Source organism: Bombina bombina, chromosome 3 (assembly GCF_027579735.1).
Source record: "Bombina bombina isolate aBomBom1 chromosome 3, aBomBom1.pri, whole genome shotgun sequence".
NCBI lineage: Eukaryota > Metazoa > Chordata > Amphibia > Anura > Bombinatoridae > Bombina > Bombina bombina.
The window spans coordinates 99,317,130-99,333,309 of record NC_069501.1 but is presented as its reverse complement, the minus strand read 5'-3'; the positions used below and the strand labels follow the sequence as shown (position 1 = coordinate 99,333,309).

Below are 16,180 nucleotides of genomic sequence, written 5' to 3'. Positions count from 1 at the left end.
TACTTTAAAGCATGGATGGGGAACCTTGGCCCTCCTGATGTTTCAGAACTAAATTTCCCATGATGCTAAACTGGACTTCAGAGTGCCTAAGCATCATGGGTAATGCAGTTCTGAAACATCAGGAGTTCCCCATCCCTGCAGGGACATACTATAAATTTTAAATATAGATTAATAGTATATATTTGTTTTTTTATTTAATTAATAAATAAATAAGGCTAAATATAAATAAATAAATATTCTTACCTTCAGTAAACATATATTTCCTGCTCCTTCTTTGCAAGGTACCCATTTAAATTTTAAAATTAATTTGTAAATTTAAGAACCTACTCCATGTTGGTCATGAAACATTTTAGAAGTGATCATACTTTTAATTTTTTTAAAATATCAGTTTGACCCCACAGCTAACTTACTTTTCTCTTGTAAGGTGTATCCAGTCCACAGATTCATCCATTACTTGTGGGATATTCTTCCCAACAGGAAGCTGCAAGAGGATCACCCACAGCAGAGCTGTCTATATAGCTCCTCCCCTAACTGCCACCTCCCAGTCATTCTCTTGCAGCTCTCGACAAGGGAAGTAGCTAGAGAGATGTGGTGCACTAATGTAGATCTTCAATCAAAAGTTTATTATTTTCAAATGGTACCGGAGTTGTACTATTTTAACCTCAGGCAGAAAGTTGAAGAAGAGTCTGCCTGTGGTCTTTGATGATCTTAGCAGGTTGTAAGATCCATTGCTGTTCTCACACATAACTGAAGAGATGAGGTAACTTCAGCTGGGGGAATAGAGTGTAGGGTCTCCTGCTCTGAGGTATGTGCAGTTTTAAATTTTTCTAGAGAAATGAATATGCTAGAAAATGCTGACAGTGCCTGATTTATTTAAGGTAAGCCTGATTACAGTGATTTAATAACGACTGGTATCATGCTTGCTGTAAAGGGTAATATTTTTATTATTTACTCACATTACTGAATAGATATAACGTTTGCTTGAAAGGTGTATGAACGTTTATTGCATATTGGTGATAAAACTTTATTCTGGGGCCCAGTTTTTTCCACATGGCTGACTAGATTTTGCCTAGGGATAGTTTAAGGCCCTCTCACTGTGAGTACAGGCTGGGAGGGGCCTATTTTCGGCCTAAATTGTGCATTAGTTTTTGCAGTTTGAGACATCCAGCTTCCCTGAAGGAGTCCCCTGAACATTTAGTACCTCTCTAAAGGGTTTTTGTGCCTTCCAAAGTCGTCGTAGTGTCAGGTAGGGCCACAGTAGAGCTGTGGCAGTTTGTCTGTTTAAAAACATTTATATAGTTTTTTTTTTTATCCGGTTTTGAAACGAAGGGGTTAATCATCCATTTGCAAGTGGGTGCAATGCTCTTTCAGCCTATTATACACACTGTAAAAATTTCGTAAGATTTACTGCTTTTTTTACTGTTTTGCAGTTTCTGTGATTGTTTTTTTTCTCTTAAAGGCACAGTACCGTTTTTATTTTTTGCTTGTTCACTGTTATTAAAGTGTTTTCCAAGCTTGCTGGTCTCATTACTAGTCTGTTTAAACATGTCTGACATAGAGGAAACTCATTGTTCATTATGTTTAGAAGCCATTGTGAAACCCCCTCTTAGAATGTGTACCAAATGCACTGATTTTACTATAGATTACAAAGACCATATTCTGGCTTTAAAAAATTTATCACCAGAAGAAATTGACAAGGAGGAAGTTATGCTGTCTAACTATCCCCACGTGTCAGATCCTATAAATCCCGCTCAGGGGACGCTTAGTACATCTAGCGCGCCCATTGCGTATACCTTGCAAGACATGGCGGCAGTTATGAATCATACCCTTACAGAGGTATTATCTAAACTGCCAGGATGGCAAGGAAAGCGAGACAGCTCTGGGACTAGAATAAATACAGAGCTCTCTGATGCTTTAGTAGCTATGTCTGATACACCCTCACATTATACTGAAGCTGAAGCAGGGGAGCTTCAATCTGTGGGTGAATTTTCTGTTTCAGGGAAGATACTTCAATCTGATTCTGATATGTTTACATTTAAATTTAAGCTTGAACACCTCCGCGTATTGCTCAGGGAGGTTTTAGCAACTCTGGACGACTGTGACACCATTGTAGTCCCAGAGAAATTATGTAGATTGGATAAATACTATGCAGTACCTACTTACACTGTTTTTCCAATCCCTGAAAGGTTTTCTGAAATTATTACTAAGGAATGGGATAGACCAGGTGTACCGTTCTCTCCCCCTCCTGTTTTTAAAAAGATGTTTCCTATAGACGCCGCTACACGGGACTTATGGCAGACGGTCCCTAAGGTGGAGGGAGCAGTTTCTACTCTAGCTAAGCGTACCACTATCCCTGTCGAGGACAGTTGTGCTTTTCTAAATCCAATGGATAAAAAAATTAGAGGGTTACCTTAAGAAAATTTTTATTCAACAAGGTTTTATTCTCCAGCCTCTTGCATGCATGCCCCAGTCACTGCTGCTGCGGCTTTCTGGTTTGAGTCCCTAGAGGAGGCTCTACAGGTTGAAACCCCGTTGGAAGATATTATTGACAAGCTTAGGGCCCTTAAGCTAGCCATTTCATTTGTTTCTGATGCTGTTGTTCATTTAACCAAGCTAACGGCTAAAAATTCAGGTTCTGCTATTAAGGCGCGCAGGGCGCTATGGCTTAAATCCTGGTCAGCTGACGTGACTTCAAAGTCTAAACTTCTCAACATTCCCTTCAAAGGACAGACCCTATTCGGGCCTGGACTGAAGGAGATCATTTCTGACATCACTGGAGGAAAAGGTCACGCCCTTCCTCAAGACAGGTCCAACAAATTAAGGACCAAACGGTCTAGTTTTCGGCCCTTTCGAAACTTCAAGAGTGGCGCAGCTTCAACTTCCTCTAACACAAAGCAGGAGGGAACTTTTGCCCAGTCTAAGCCGGTCTGGAGACCTAACCAGGCTTGGAACAAGGGGAAACAGGCCAAAAAGCCTGCTGCTGCCTCTAAGACAGCATGAAGGAGCAGCCCCCGATCCGGAAACGGATCTAGTAGGGGGCAGACTCTCTCTTCGCCCAGGCTTGGGCAAGAGATGTCCAGGATCCCTGGGCATTGGAAATTGTGTCCAAGGGTTATCTTCTGGAATTCAAAACCTCTCCCCCAAAAGGGAGATTTCATCTCTCACTTTTATCTGCAAACCAGATAAAAAGAGAGGCATTCTTACATTGTGTTCAAGACCTTCTAATTATGGGAGTGATCCACCCAGTTCCGCAGGAGGAACAGGGTCAGGGCTTCTATTCAAATCTGTTTGTAGTTCCCAAGAAAGAGGGACCATTCAGACCAATCTTAGATCTCAAGATCTTAAACAAATTTCTCAGAGTCCCATCCTTCAAGATGGAGACTAGTCGAACCATCGTTCCTATGATCCAGGAGGGTCAATATATGACTACCGTAGACCTAAAGGATGCTTATCTTCACATCCCGATACACAAAGATCATCATCGTTTTCTCAGGTTTGCCTTTCTAGACAGGCACTACCAGTTTGTGACTCTTCCCTTCGGGTTGGCCACGGCACCAAGAATCTTTACAAAGGTTCTAGGGTCCCTTCTAGCGGTCCTAAGGCCGCGGGGTATAGCAGAAGCCCCTTACTTAGATGACATTCTGATACAGGCGTCGACTTTTCAAGTTGCCAGGTCCCACACGGACATTGTTCTGGCATTTCTGAGGTCCCATGGGTGGAAGGTGAATGAAGAAAAGAGCTCTCTATCACCTCTAACAAAAGTTTCATTCCTAGGGACTCTGATAGATTCGGTAGTAATGAAGATTTACCTAACGAAGGCCAGATTGTCAAAACTTCTAGACTCTTGCCGTGTTCTTTATTCCACTTCTCGTCCTTCAGTGGCTCAGTGTATGGAAGTAATCGGTTTAATGGTAGCGGCAATGGACATAGTACCGTTTGCCCGCCTACATCTCAGACCGCTGCAACTTTGCATGCTCAGTCAGTGGAATGGGGATTACACAGATTTGTCCCCTCTACTAATTCTGGATCAAGAAACCAGGGATTCTCTTCTCTGGTGGCTATCTCAGGTCCATCTGTCCAAGGGGATGAGCTTCCACAGCCCAGATTGGACTATAGTAACGACAGATGCCAGCCTTCTGGGCTGGGGTGCAGTCTGGAACTCCCTGAAGGCTCAGGGCTCGTGGACTCAGGAGGAGGCTCTCCTTCCAATAAACATTCTGGAATTAAGAGCGATATTCAATGCTCTTCAGGCTTGGCCTCAGCTAGCTGCGGTCAGGTTCATCAGATTTCAGTCGGACAACATCACGACTGTAGCCTATATCAACCATCGGGGGGGGAACAAAGAGCCCCCTGGCAATGTTGGAGGTTTCAAAGATAATTCTATGGGCAGAGGTTCACTCTTGCCATCTCTCAGCTATCCATATCCCAGGAGTAGAGAACTGGGAGGCGGATTTTCTAAGTCGGCAGACTTTTCATCCGGGGGAGTGGGAGTTCCATCCGGAGGTATTTGCCCAGCTGATTCAACTATGGGGCAAACCAGAACTGGATCTCATGACGTCTCATCAGAACGCCAAACTTCCTTGTTACCGGTCCAGGTCAAGGGATCCCCAGGCAGCGCTGATAGATGCTCTAGCAGCACCCTGGTCCTTCAGCCTGGCTTATGTGTTTCCACCGTTTCCTGTGTTCCCTCGGCTGATTGCCAAGATCAAACAGGAGAGAGCTTTGGTGATTTTGATAGCCCCTGCGTGGCCACGCAGGACTTGGTACGCAGATCTGGTGGACATGTCATCCTTTCCACCATGGACTCTGCCGCTGAGGCAGGACCTTCTACTTCAAGGTCCCTTCAAACATCCAAATCTAATTTCTCTGCGTCTGACTGCTTGGAGATTGAACGCTTGATTTTATCAAAGCGTGGTTTTTCCGAGTCGGTCATTGATACCTTAATTCAGGCTCGAAAGCCTGTCACCAGGAAAATCTATCATAAGATATGGTGTAAATATCTTCATTGGTGTAAATCCAAGGGTTACTCATGGAGTAAAGTCAGGATTCCCAGGATATTGTCTTTTCTCCAAGAAGGATTGGAGAAAGGATTGTCAGCTAGTTCCTTAAAGGGACAGATTTCTGCTCTGTCCTTTTGCACAAGCGTCTGGCGGAAGTTCCAGACGTTCAGGCGTTTTGTCAGGCTGTATCAGAATGTCGTCTAAGGAGCCACCGCTATGCCCCGTGGCCTTAGAACCGCCAGTAAGGACCCTAGAACCTTCGCAAAGATTCTTGGTGCCGTCGTTAACCCGAAGGGAAGAGCCACAAACTGGTAATGCCTGTTTAAGAAGGCGAACCTGAGGAACTGATGATGATCTCTGTGACTCGGAATGTGGAGATAAGCATCCTTATCCACGGTAGTCATATAGTGACCCTCCTGGATCATAGGGAGGATGGTTCGGATAGTCTCCATCTTGAAGGATGGGACCCTGAGAAATTTGTTTAGGATCTTGAGATCCAAGATTGGTCTGAAAGTTCCCTCTTTTTTGGGAACTATAAACAGATTTGAATAGAAGCCCTGCCCCTGTTCCTCCCTTGGAACTGGGTGGATCACTCCCATAACCAGTAGGTCTTGAACACAACTTAAGAATGCCTCTCTCTTTATCTGGTTTACAGATAATTGTGAGAGATGAAATCTCCCCTTTCGAGATGAAGCTTTGAAGTCCAGAAGATATCCCTGGGAAACGATCTCTAATACCCAGGGATCCTGGACGTCTCTTGCCCAAGCCTGGGCGAAGAGAGAAAGTCTGCCCCCCACTAGATCCGGTCCCGGATCGGGGGCTACTCCTTCATGCTGTCTTAGAGGCAGCTGCAGGTTTCTTGGCCTGCTTCCCCTTGTTCCACGCCTGGTTAGGTCTCCAGACTGATTTGGGCTGGGCGAAATTTCCCTCTTGTTTTGTATTAGAGGAAACTGAAGCTGCGCCACTCTTGAAGTTTCGAAAGGAACAAAATTTTTTCTGTTTGGTCCTTAACTTATTGGACCTATCCTGAGGAAGGGCGTGACCTTTACCTCCAGTAATATCAGAAATGATCTCCTTCAGACCGGGCCCGAATAGGGTCTGTCCTTTGAAGGGGATGTTAAGAAGCTTAGACTTTGAAGTAACGTCTGCTGACCAGGACTTAAGCCATAGTGCCCTACGCGCCAAAATGGCAAAACCTGAATTCTTAGCCGTTAGCTTGGCTAAATGAAAAATGGCGTCAGAAATAAAGGAGTTAGCTAACTTAAGAGCTTTAATCCTGTCTAGAATATCGTCTAACGGGGTCTCCACCTGTAGAGCCTCCTCAAGAGACTCAAACCAAAAGGCCGCTGCAGTAGTAACTGGGTCAATGCATGCAAGAGGCTGGAGAATAAAACCTTGATGTATAAAAATTTTCTTAAGGAGACCCTCCAATTTTTTATCCATAGGATCTAGAAAAGCACAACTGTGCTCGACGGGGATAGTTGTACACTTAGCTAGGGTAGAGACTGCTCCCTCCACCTTAGGAACCGTTTGCCACGGGTCCCGTATGGTGGCATCTATGGGAAACATCTTTTTGAAAGCAGGAGGGGGAGAGAACGGCACACCTGGTCTATCCCATTCCTTAGTAATAATTTCCGAAAACCTCTTAGGGACTGGAAAAACATCAGTGTAAACAGCTACTGCAAAGTATTTGTCCATTTTACACAATTTCTCTGGAACCACAATGGGGTCACAGTCATCCAGAGTCGCTAAAAGCTCCCTAAGCAATAAGCGGAGGTGTTCAAGCTTAAATTTAAACGCTGTCATTTCAGAATCAGACTGAAGTAACGCCTTCCCTGAGTCTGAAATGTCACCCACAGATATAAGCTCACCTGCCTCGGCTTCTGAGTATTGTGAGGGTATATCGGACACAGGCAATAAAGCGTCAGAAAACTCTGTATTAGTTCTAGCCCCAGAGCTGTCTCGCTTTCCTTGTAGCCCTGGCAGTTTGGAGAATACCTCTGTGAGGGTAGCATTCATAACTGCCGCCATGTCCTGTAAGGTAAAAGAATTAGACGCGCTAGATGTACTTGGCATCACTTGAGCGGGAGTTATAGGTTCTGATACATGGGGAGAGTTAGATGGCATAATCTCCCTCTTTTCAGTCAGAGAATCCCCTGGAGATAAATCTTTAAGCGCCATAATATGGTCTTTATAGTTTATAGAAATTTCAGTACATTTGGTACACATTCTAAGAGGGGGTTCCACCATGGCTTCCAAACATATTGAACAAGGAGTTTCCTCTATGTCAGACATGTTTAACAGACTAGTAATGAGACAAGCAAGCTTGGATCTCAGATGCCAGAGGACTCTTCTAGGGAAGCTGGATGTCTCAGTCTGAATTAAAACTGCGCAGTTAGAGCGCTAAATAGGCCCCTCCCACCATGTACTGGATGTCAGAGGGGCCTTCAGAAAATACTCCTAGGAGTATCTGATTAGCCATGTGGAAACTAGTCCCCAAATAAAGACTTATCTCCCTCAGAGAAAAAATGTCCTATTTATGAAATCATGTAAACGTTTTGTCACTAAGCAGTGTGAATATTAACATGAGTATTACCCTGTTATGTAAGCATGATCCCAGTCGCTGTTAAATCACTGCATCAGGCTTACCTCAAATAAACAAGGCTTTGTCAGCATTTTCTAGAACTTATTCATCTCTCTAGAAATAAAAATACTGAACATACCTCAAAGCAGGTAATCTGCAGACCGTTCCCCCAACCGAAGTTTCCCCATATTCTTCAGTTATGTGTGAGAACAGCAATGGACCTTAGTTACAAACCGCTAAGATCATCAAACCTCTAGGCAGAATTCTTCTTCTAATTTCTGCCTGAGAGTAAAACAGTACAACGCCGGTACCGTTTAAAAATAACAAACTCTTGATTGAAGGTAAAACTACACTAAGTCACGACATATCTCTTGATACTTCCTTTCTTGTCGAGAGTTGCAAGAGAATTACTGGGGATGGCAGTTAGGGGAGGAGCTATATAGACAGCTCTGCTGTGGGTGTCCTCTTACAACTTCCTGTTGGGAAGGAGAATATCCCACAAGTAATGGAAGAACCCGTGGACTGGATACACCTTACAAGAGAAAAGAGTTCTCTTTCCCCATTTCTAGGGACTCTGATAGACTCGGTGGACATGAAAATATGTCTGACGGAGGTTAGGAAATTAAAGATTTTGTCCACCTGCCGAGCTCTTCATTCCATTCCTCGGCCGTCAGTGGCTCAGTGTATGGAGGTAATCGGACTAATGGTGCGGCAATGGACATAGTTCCGTTTGATCGCTTGCATCTCAGACCATTGCAACTATGCATGCTCAATCAGTGGAATGGGGATTATGTGGATTTATCTCCTCAGATAAATCTGGACCAAGAGACCAGAGACTCTCTTCTTTGGTGGTTGTCACAGGATCATCTGTCCCAGGGAATGCGTTTCCGCAGGCCAGAATGGGTTATAGTGATGACAGATGCCAGTCTTCTGGGCTGGGGTGCAGTCTGGAATTCCCTGAAAGCTCAGGGTTCGTGGATATATATATATATATATATATATATCTATCCCAGGTGTAAAGAACTGGGAGGCAGATTTTCTAAGTCGTCAGACTTTTCATCCGGGGGAGTGGGAGCTCCATCCGGAGTTGTTTGCTCAGCTGGTTCGGCTATGGGGAACACCAGAGTTGGATCTGATGGCATCTCGTCAGAACGCCAAACTTCCTCGTTACGGCTCCAGGTCAAGGGATCCTCAGGCTGTACTGGTAGATGCTCTAACAGTACCCTGGTTGTTCAACCTGGCTTATGTGTTTCCACCTTTCCCTCTCCTTCCACGTCTGATTGCCAGAATCAAACAGGAGAGAGCATCAGTGATTTTGATAGCGCCTGCGTGGCCACGCAGGACTTGGTATGCAGACCTGGTGGACATGTCATCCCTTCCACCATGGTCTCTGCCATTGAGACAGGACCTTCTGATTCAAGGTCCATTCAAGCATCCAAATCTAATTTCTCTGCAACTTACTGCTTGGAGATTGAACGCTTGATTCTATCAAAGCGGGGTTTCTCTGAGTCAGTCATAAATTGCTTGATTCAGGCTCGGAAGCCTGTTACCAGGAAAATGTATCATAATATATGGCGTAAATATCTTTTTTGGTGCGAATCCAAAGGCTTCTCCTGGAGTAAAATCAGGATTCCTAGGATTTTGTCTTTTCTCCAAGAGTGATTGGAGAAAGGATTATCAGCTAATTCCCTAAAGGGACAGATATCTGCTCTGTCTATTTTGTTGCACAAGCATCTGGCAGATGTTCCAGACATTCAGGCTTTTTGTCAGGCTTTAGTTAGAATTAAGCCTGTGTTTAAACCTATTGCTCCGCCATGGAGTCTAAATTTAGTTCTTAGAGTCCTTCAGTGTGTTCCGTTTGAACCCATGCATTCCATAGATATTTAGCTTTTATCTTGGAAAGTTTTGTTCCTAGTTGCTATCTCTTCAGCTCGAAGAGTTTCTGAGCTATCTGCATTACAATGTGACTCTCCTTATCTTGTGTTCCATGCTGATAAGGTGGTTTTGCGTACCAAGCCTGGGTTCCTACCTAAGGTTGTTACTAACAGGAATATCAATCAAGTAATTGTTGTTCCTTCTCTGTGTCCTAATCCTTCTTGTAAGAAGGATCGTCTGTTGCTAAACTTCGACGTGGTTCATGCTTTGAATTTTATTTTTGCAGGCAACCAAAGATTTTCGTCAAACATCTTCTTTGTTTGTTGTCTATTCTGGAAAGTGTAGGGGTCAAAAGGCTACGGCGACTTCTCTTTCCTTTTGGCTGAAAAGCATCATCCGTTTGACTTATGAGACTGCTGGACAGCAGCCTCTTGAAAGGATTACAGCTCATTCTACTAGAGCGGTAGCTTCCACATGGGCTTTTAAAAATGATGCTTCTGTTGAACAGATTTGTAAGGCTGCAACTTGGTCGTCTCTTCATACCATTTCAAGATTTTATAAATTTGATACTTTTGCTTCTTCGGAGGCTATTTTTGGGAGAAAGGTTTTGCAAGCAGTGGTGCCTTCCGTTTAGGTTCCTTTCTTGTCCCTCCCTTCATCCGTGTCCTAAAGCTTTGGTATTGGTATCCCACAAGTTAGGATGAATCCGTGAACTCGGTACATCATGCAAAAGAAAACCAAAATTTATGCTTACCTGATAAATTTCTTTCTTTTGCGATGTACCGAGTCCACGGCCCGCCCTGTCTATTCAAGACAGTTTTTTTTTTTTTTATGTAAACTTCAGTCACCTCTGCACCTTATAGTTTCTCTTTTCTTCCTTGGCCTTCGGTCGAATGACTGGGGGGTGGAGTTAAGGGGGGAGCTATATAGACAGCTCTGCTGTGGTGCTCTCTTTGCTACTTCCTGTCAGGAAGGACAATATCCCACAAGTTAGGATGAATCCGGGGACTCGGTACATCGCAAAAGAAAGAAATTTATCAGGTAAGCATAAATTTAGTTTTTATCTTAAAATAGGAATCATGGGTTCATATCTCCTGAGGGGGTTTTTTAAATAGGGGGGACTTTAATCATGTTTGTCATGTGGTTCTATCTGCTAATGTGTAGTAATACATGGCTCATGGCTTTTCGGAACATAACGGCCTTATAAATTGGCGCAATCTCTTTAGATTTGCGTGCTCTTTTTGTGACTGGCACAGTGCACCATGTGGCCGTGTGGGGTTTCTTTGTTTTCCACTTTCGTATGCTGACTGTGTGGCGAAAGAGAGTCTGCTCATTGGTTGTCTGGTTGACAGGAAGTGGTGAGTGCCCCAGCCATTAGGGGGGTAAAAAGGGTGCTAGTTAATGTTTGTCTTTTTTGTAATCCCAAGATTATGGAGGATTCTGATTTTTTTTTTTAGACACGGATGTCTCCGATGCGGAAAATGCGTCTTGTGATGAATATGTAATAGCCTGGGTTATCCATGCCCATCAGTTATGTTCCGATTGCCGTTCTAGAGTACTCTCTTCTCCCGACTCAGGGACCTTAGAGTGCGTTGAGCCATCCGCCCCAGAGAATTCTATGTCCGGTGAGGTGCATGCCCCAGAACCTTCCTTTGCTACTCAAGCAGGTGTCCCTATGGCCTTTACTCCTCCGGAAGGTGGCTTATTTCCTCCAGAGGTTACGGCACGGTTCCGCATGGCCATATCTTTGGCGCTGGCTCACTTTTATCTCCCAAGTGAAATATTTTTAAGGTACTGTCCATGTTCTGTCAATCAGGACCCTTCGGGCATGGGATCACCTGATTTAGTTCGGCCTTCTGGGGAAGCGTTGACCTCTGAGGCTTCAGGGGCCCCAACCTCGGGGCCGGGGTCGTTTATTGATTCTGCGAGGGACAATTTCGCCTTCCGTTATAGGCTGGCACGTCTTCGTGTTCTACTAAGGCATGTTTTGGCGATGCTAGAGGATCCCAGTCCTAGTGGCTTGAGGGATCAGAGACCTTAGATGCCGGAAGGCAAGCTGGGTTAGACGTTTGGGGATGAAGCTAATCTCCTTGACGTCTCCGTTTTTTCTTTCTTTTATGTATCGGTTCCAGTTCTGAGCTTGGGGGAATGGGGCCTCTGATCGGCTGGTCCTGTTGGCGTACCCATTCACCTTGGGCATTCACCTGCGGGTGCTGCCTTATTTTGATCCGGATAGGATGTATTTGATTTGTTTTTAATAAGATAATGTCTGTTACAATTTCTGTTTTGGAAATGTTGTTCTCTGGAGCTGATACTTGCGATTTTGTGGTTGCATGGGCACTTCCTCGGAATTTGCGCACTTTTGGTTATATAATTTATAATAATTATTTGCGATTTATATAGCGCTTTTCTCCCTGTGAGACTCAAAGCACTTTACAAATATGCCAACATAAGTTAGGAGTTTCTGAAGGTTAGATAAGCGGACTGAATGCCTGTTGGAAGGGCTGGGTCCTTAGCTTCTTTTTAAAAGTCTGTAAGAGTTCCAGAAAGTAGGGGCAGCGTGGCCGAATGCTTTGGAGCCCGAGTTTGTCCTTATTCTTGGCACTGAAAGGAGGGATGTGTTGGCTGACCTAAGTGAGCGGGATGGGATGTAGGGTGTCAGGAGCTCTGTGGGCCTTGGTTGTTTAAGGCTTTGAAGGTCAGCAGGCCAATTTTAAAATATGTTCGCCATTTAATTGGAAGCCAATGAAGGCAGTAGAGAACAGGTGTTATGTGGCAGGAGCGAGTTTGATTGGCCAGTAGTCTGGCTGTTGCGTTTAGTACCGTCTGAAGGCGATGGAGTTTTTTTGGGAGGCCCAAGTAAAGTGCATTGCAGTAATCTAGCCTAGAGGATACAAATGCGTGGATTAATGTTGGCATATCATCCGGTGGAATTAAGTGTTGTATCCTGGCTATGTTTTTCAGATGAAAGTAGGCAGATTTTATTACGGAGGAAATCTGCTGTTTAAAAGATAGTCCAGCGTCGATCAGCACTTTGAGGTTTCGTACCTTTGCTGAACTAACGAGTTCAGAGCCTCCAAGCTCCAGGCCAGTTGGGTGATCGTGGGATATTTTTGATGCCCGGGGTCCCTTCACCAAGAGTAACTCTGTTTTGTCTGGGTTCACTTTGAGACATCTAGCATTCTTCCATTCTATGAGGTCTGTTAAGCAACTGTTTATGCGGCATGCTGGGTCTGTAGTATCTGGAGCAAAGGAGAAGTAGAGTTGTGTTTCATCAGCGTAACAATGATACCTTAGGCCATGTCCGTTAATGATGTCCCTCAGTGGTAAGTAAATTTTGAATAGCATGGGAGACAGGATGGATCCTTTTGGAACTCCGCAGGACAGTTCTGTTGGTGCTGATGAGCTTGATCCTGATATTACTCTCTGTGATCTACCAGCGAGGAAAGATTTAAACCAGTTAAGGACTTGTGTCTCCTAGACCACAGGTGTGCTGCAAGCGCTCTTTTAGAATCCTATGGTCAATGGTGTCAAATGCAGCTGAGAGATCCAGGAGGATTAGAATGGAGTAATCGCCTTTGTCTCTTGCCATGAGGTGATCATTAAGCACTCGGACTAGCACTGTTTCAGTTATGTGGCGGCATCTGAAGCCTGACTTGAAAGGACCGAATTTGTACAGGCGTGATGGATGGACTTCCAGTTGAGTTGCCACTACTTTTTCAATTATTTTCCCCAGAAATGGGAGGTTGGATACTGGTCTGTAATTAGTCATGCATTCTGGGTCTAATAAAGGTTTCTTTAGGAGTGGCTTTACCTTAACTTCTTTTAGAGGATCTGGGAAGTCTCCTGTTTTTAGTGAACACTGCACTATTTTTGTGAGTGCTGCATCCAGATATGAGCTGAGTAGGGTGCAACTTTTGTATGTTTTTTTTTTAACTCCTTTTATATCCACATTTGTAAAAGTGGACCATAAACTGGGGCAATCTTGCATTCCATTGTAGTGGTTCTGGTGTGTAACTGTTTGGCCTGCTGTGATAGCGGCTCGGATTGAGGAAGTCTTGTCTCTGAAGAAGTTTGCAAATGCTTCACATTTATCCTGAGAAAAGTTGGTGGGGCTAAGCATGCATGCTGGTTTGTAGAGCCTTTCTACTGTGCGAAACAGTTGCCTGGGTCTATTGTGGGAGAGTACAATTTCGCGTGATAAAAATGAAGATTTTTTCTGAGTTATCTTGGATTGATATTTATTTAGATGTTTGGTAAGAGCGGCTTTATCCTCTGGATCATGTGTTTTGCGCCACTTTCTCTCAAGCTTACATCCTGTTCTTTTCATTTCTCTGATGGAGCTATCAAACCACGGTTCATTGTTGTGGGTTTTGACAGTGCGTATGCGAGTTGGTGCAATGCTTTCTAGGGTGTCTCATGGTTTTGTTGTAGAGTCGGACTAAGGAGCTGGGGTCTTCGCAGGTGCCCATTAGTTCACTTAAATCCATATGTGATGCTACATCCAGTGGTGTCACCCCTTTTAATGAGCGGTGTTTGACCAGGTTCTGAGGCTGGTGTCTGGTTGATTGTGAAACAATGGAGAAGTGAATGGAGTGGTGGTCTGTCCAGGTAACACTTCTAGTCCAGACTGGAACACTAGGTCAAATGTATAACCTTTTCTGTGGGTGCTAGTGGTGACGATTTGTGTAAAGCCGAGTGTACTCATCAAGCTGAGGAGATCCTGCCCAAGCAGGGATAGCGTGTTGTCAATCGAAGTGTTGAAGTATCCTTATATAAGACATCTGGGGTGTTCAAGGATTAAGCCAGCCAAAAGATCTGGGAGTTCCTGAAGAAATCTCTTCCCATCTCCCAGGGGTCTGTATATTAGCAGTATTCGGAAACCTCTCTCTATTGAGAGGCTGGCAGCTACGCATTCAAAAGATTGGGTTTTGTGGACTGATATTGGTCTGGGATTTAATGATGATTTCGCACAGATCATAACTCTGCCTCCCTTGCGATCTTTTCTCGGGCAGTGCAACACTGTGTAATTGTCTGGAATAGCTGCCTCTAGAATAGGCCCTGCATTTTCATCTAACCATGATTCTGTGATGCATGCTAATTCGCTTTGTTTCAATAAGGTCGGCAATAATAGCTGTTTTGTTCTTTATTGATCTGGCATTGCATAAGATTGCTCTGATAGGACAGTCTTGGGATTCTGAGTTTTTGCTCTGTACTTTGGAGACAGCGTGTCTTCTAATGGGGATCACACAAAGAGATTTTCTTGATTTGATAGTGCGGTTTTTGTGGCTTTTAGTTTGTATCACTTCAATTGGGCTTGCGGGTGGACAGGGTGGTGGGGCAGCTGTGATCGTGTCAGGATATAGAACTTTAAATTTTGATTTTCCTCTACTTCAGCCACTGTCGGTCCCTTTGAAAATGCTGATTGATTTTAGGGTAGCCACTAGTGAGAGACTGAGTGCTGCAACCGCTTTTTGGGATCTTACGGAGTGCAGATGTGAGGACGTATAGGTATTCATTCCCTCTGCAGTGAAGGGGTTAAAAAAGCTTCTAGTTTTTATAGGGATGTTAGCAGTGGGGGCTGGTTACAATGCCCTGCTCTATAGGATTCAGGCCAGAGTGAGGTGTGAGATTTTGCACTTCAGGCGGCTTTGTAGATAACAGATAAGAAAGCATGCAGGAGTTTTAAAACAAATGTGTTTTAGTATAATAAACTTCGATTAGTTTTTCTTCTGTTTAGAAATGAAATCTGAGCATTGCTAAATGGATGATTAAAATCCAAAACCCAATTTGTGCATGGGTTGAGTCTGTTTTATTTTTTTTAGTTTAAGTGTACCTTGTTTGTGGTGTTCAGCTGAAGGTATCTCTTTCTGGTAGTAAGATGGTCTGGTGGTAGTATATTTCCATCCGTTGCGTATCTCACTTTAGTAATGCCATCTGTTCAATTTTTATGAGTTTAGTTGGGCGTTATGTGGAGTCGATATTGGTCCTTGAAATAATTGTGATGCATTTTGAATGTAAGAAGGTTAAAATTAAGATAAATCCTGGAGAGGTCAGGAGCCTGAGGAAAGTTTGGCAGCCAGCAGCGGTTAGGAACCTTCCGGTCAATTTTCCTTGGACAGTTTTGGTGTCCTTGTACCAGGCAGGTACTGGTTGGGCGCTATCTGCTGTTCCTTGGGTTCATGTCACCCTCGTGGTGCTGATTATCCTGTCGGACTCTGAATGTCACTTGGCCTATTGATATGGACTCCGGGCTTGGATCCTAATACGAGGTATGGGGCCTAGTGCGTAGATCCAACGCTTCTGAGAGGATGGATGGGAGTTCCGATATAAGTTGGCTTTTCTAGGGGCCACTCCACCCTGAAGGTGCCCGATCGCGTCTGATCTCGGAAGCTAAGCAGGGTTGAGCCTGGTTAATATTTGGATGGAATACCAGGTACTACAATTTGCTTGAGGTACGTGACCAATTTAGTAGTTTTCCACTCCTGTAGAGTTTGGAGATGTGAATGATCTCCGGAGGTCTGGTATTCCGGGTGATGGACAATTTACGTCTTCACTTGCGATATCTTCCGGATGTCGACTCTTGTAGCCTAATCACATTCCTTTTGCGGTTGTGGAGTTTTCTTTCCTTCCCGTTTTTGGTTGGATCATCTGTTATGGAAGTGCGGAGCTTGTCCTTCCTTTTTTTCTCAGCGTTTCGTTTGCTCCAGTACGGGGAGTG

General features: G+C 44.2%; 1 protein-coding gene across 2 annotated transcripts in view; it reads left to right on the top strand.

Annotated features, from left to right (window-relative positions):
* DYRK1A (dual specificity tyrosine phosphorylation regulated kinase 1A) overlaps window positions 1–16,180 on the top strand; it is an 833,667-nt gene that overhangs the window by 145,723 nt on the left and 671,764 nt on the right. The window lies entirely within an intron of this gene.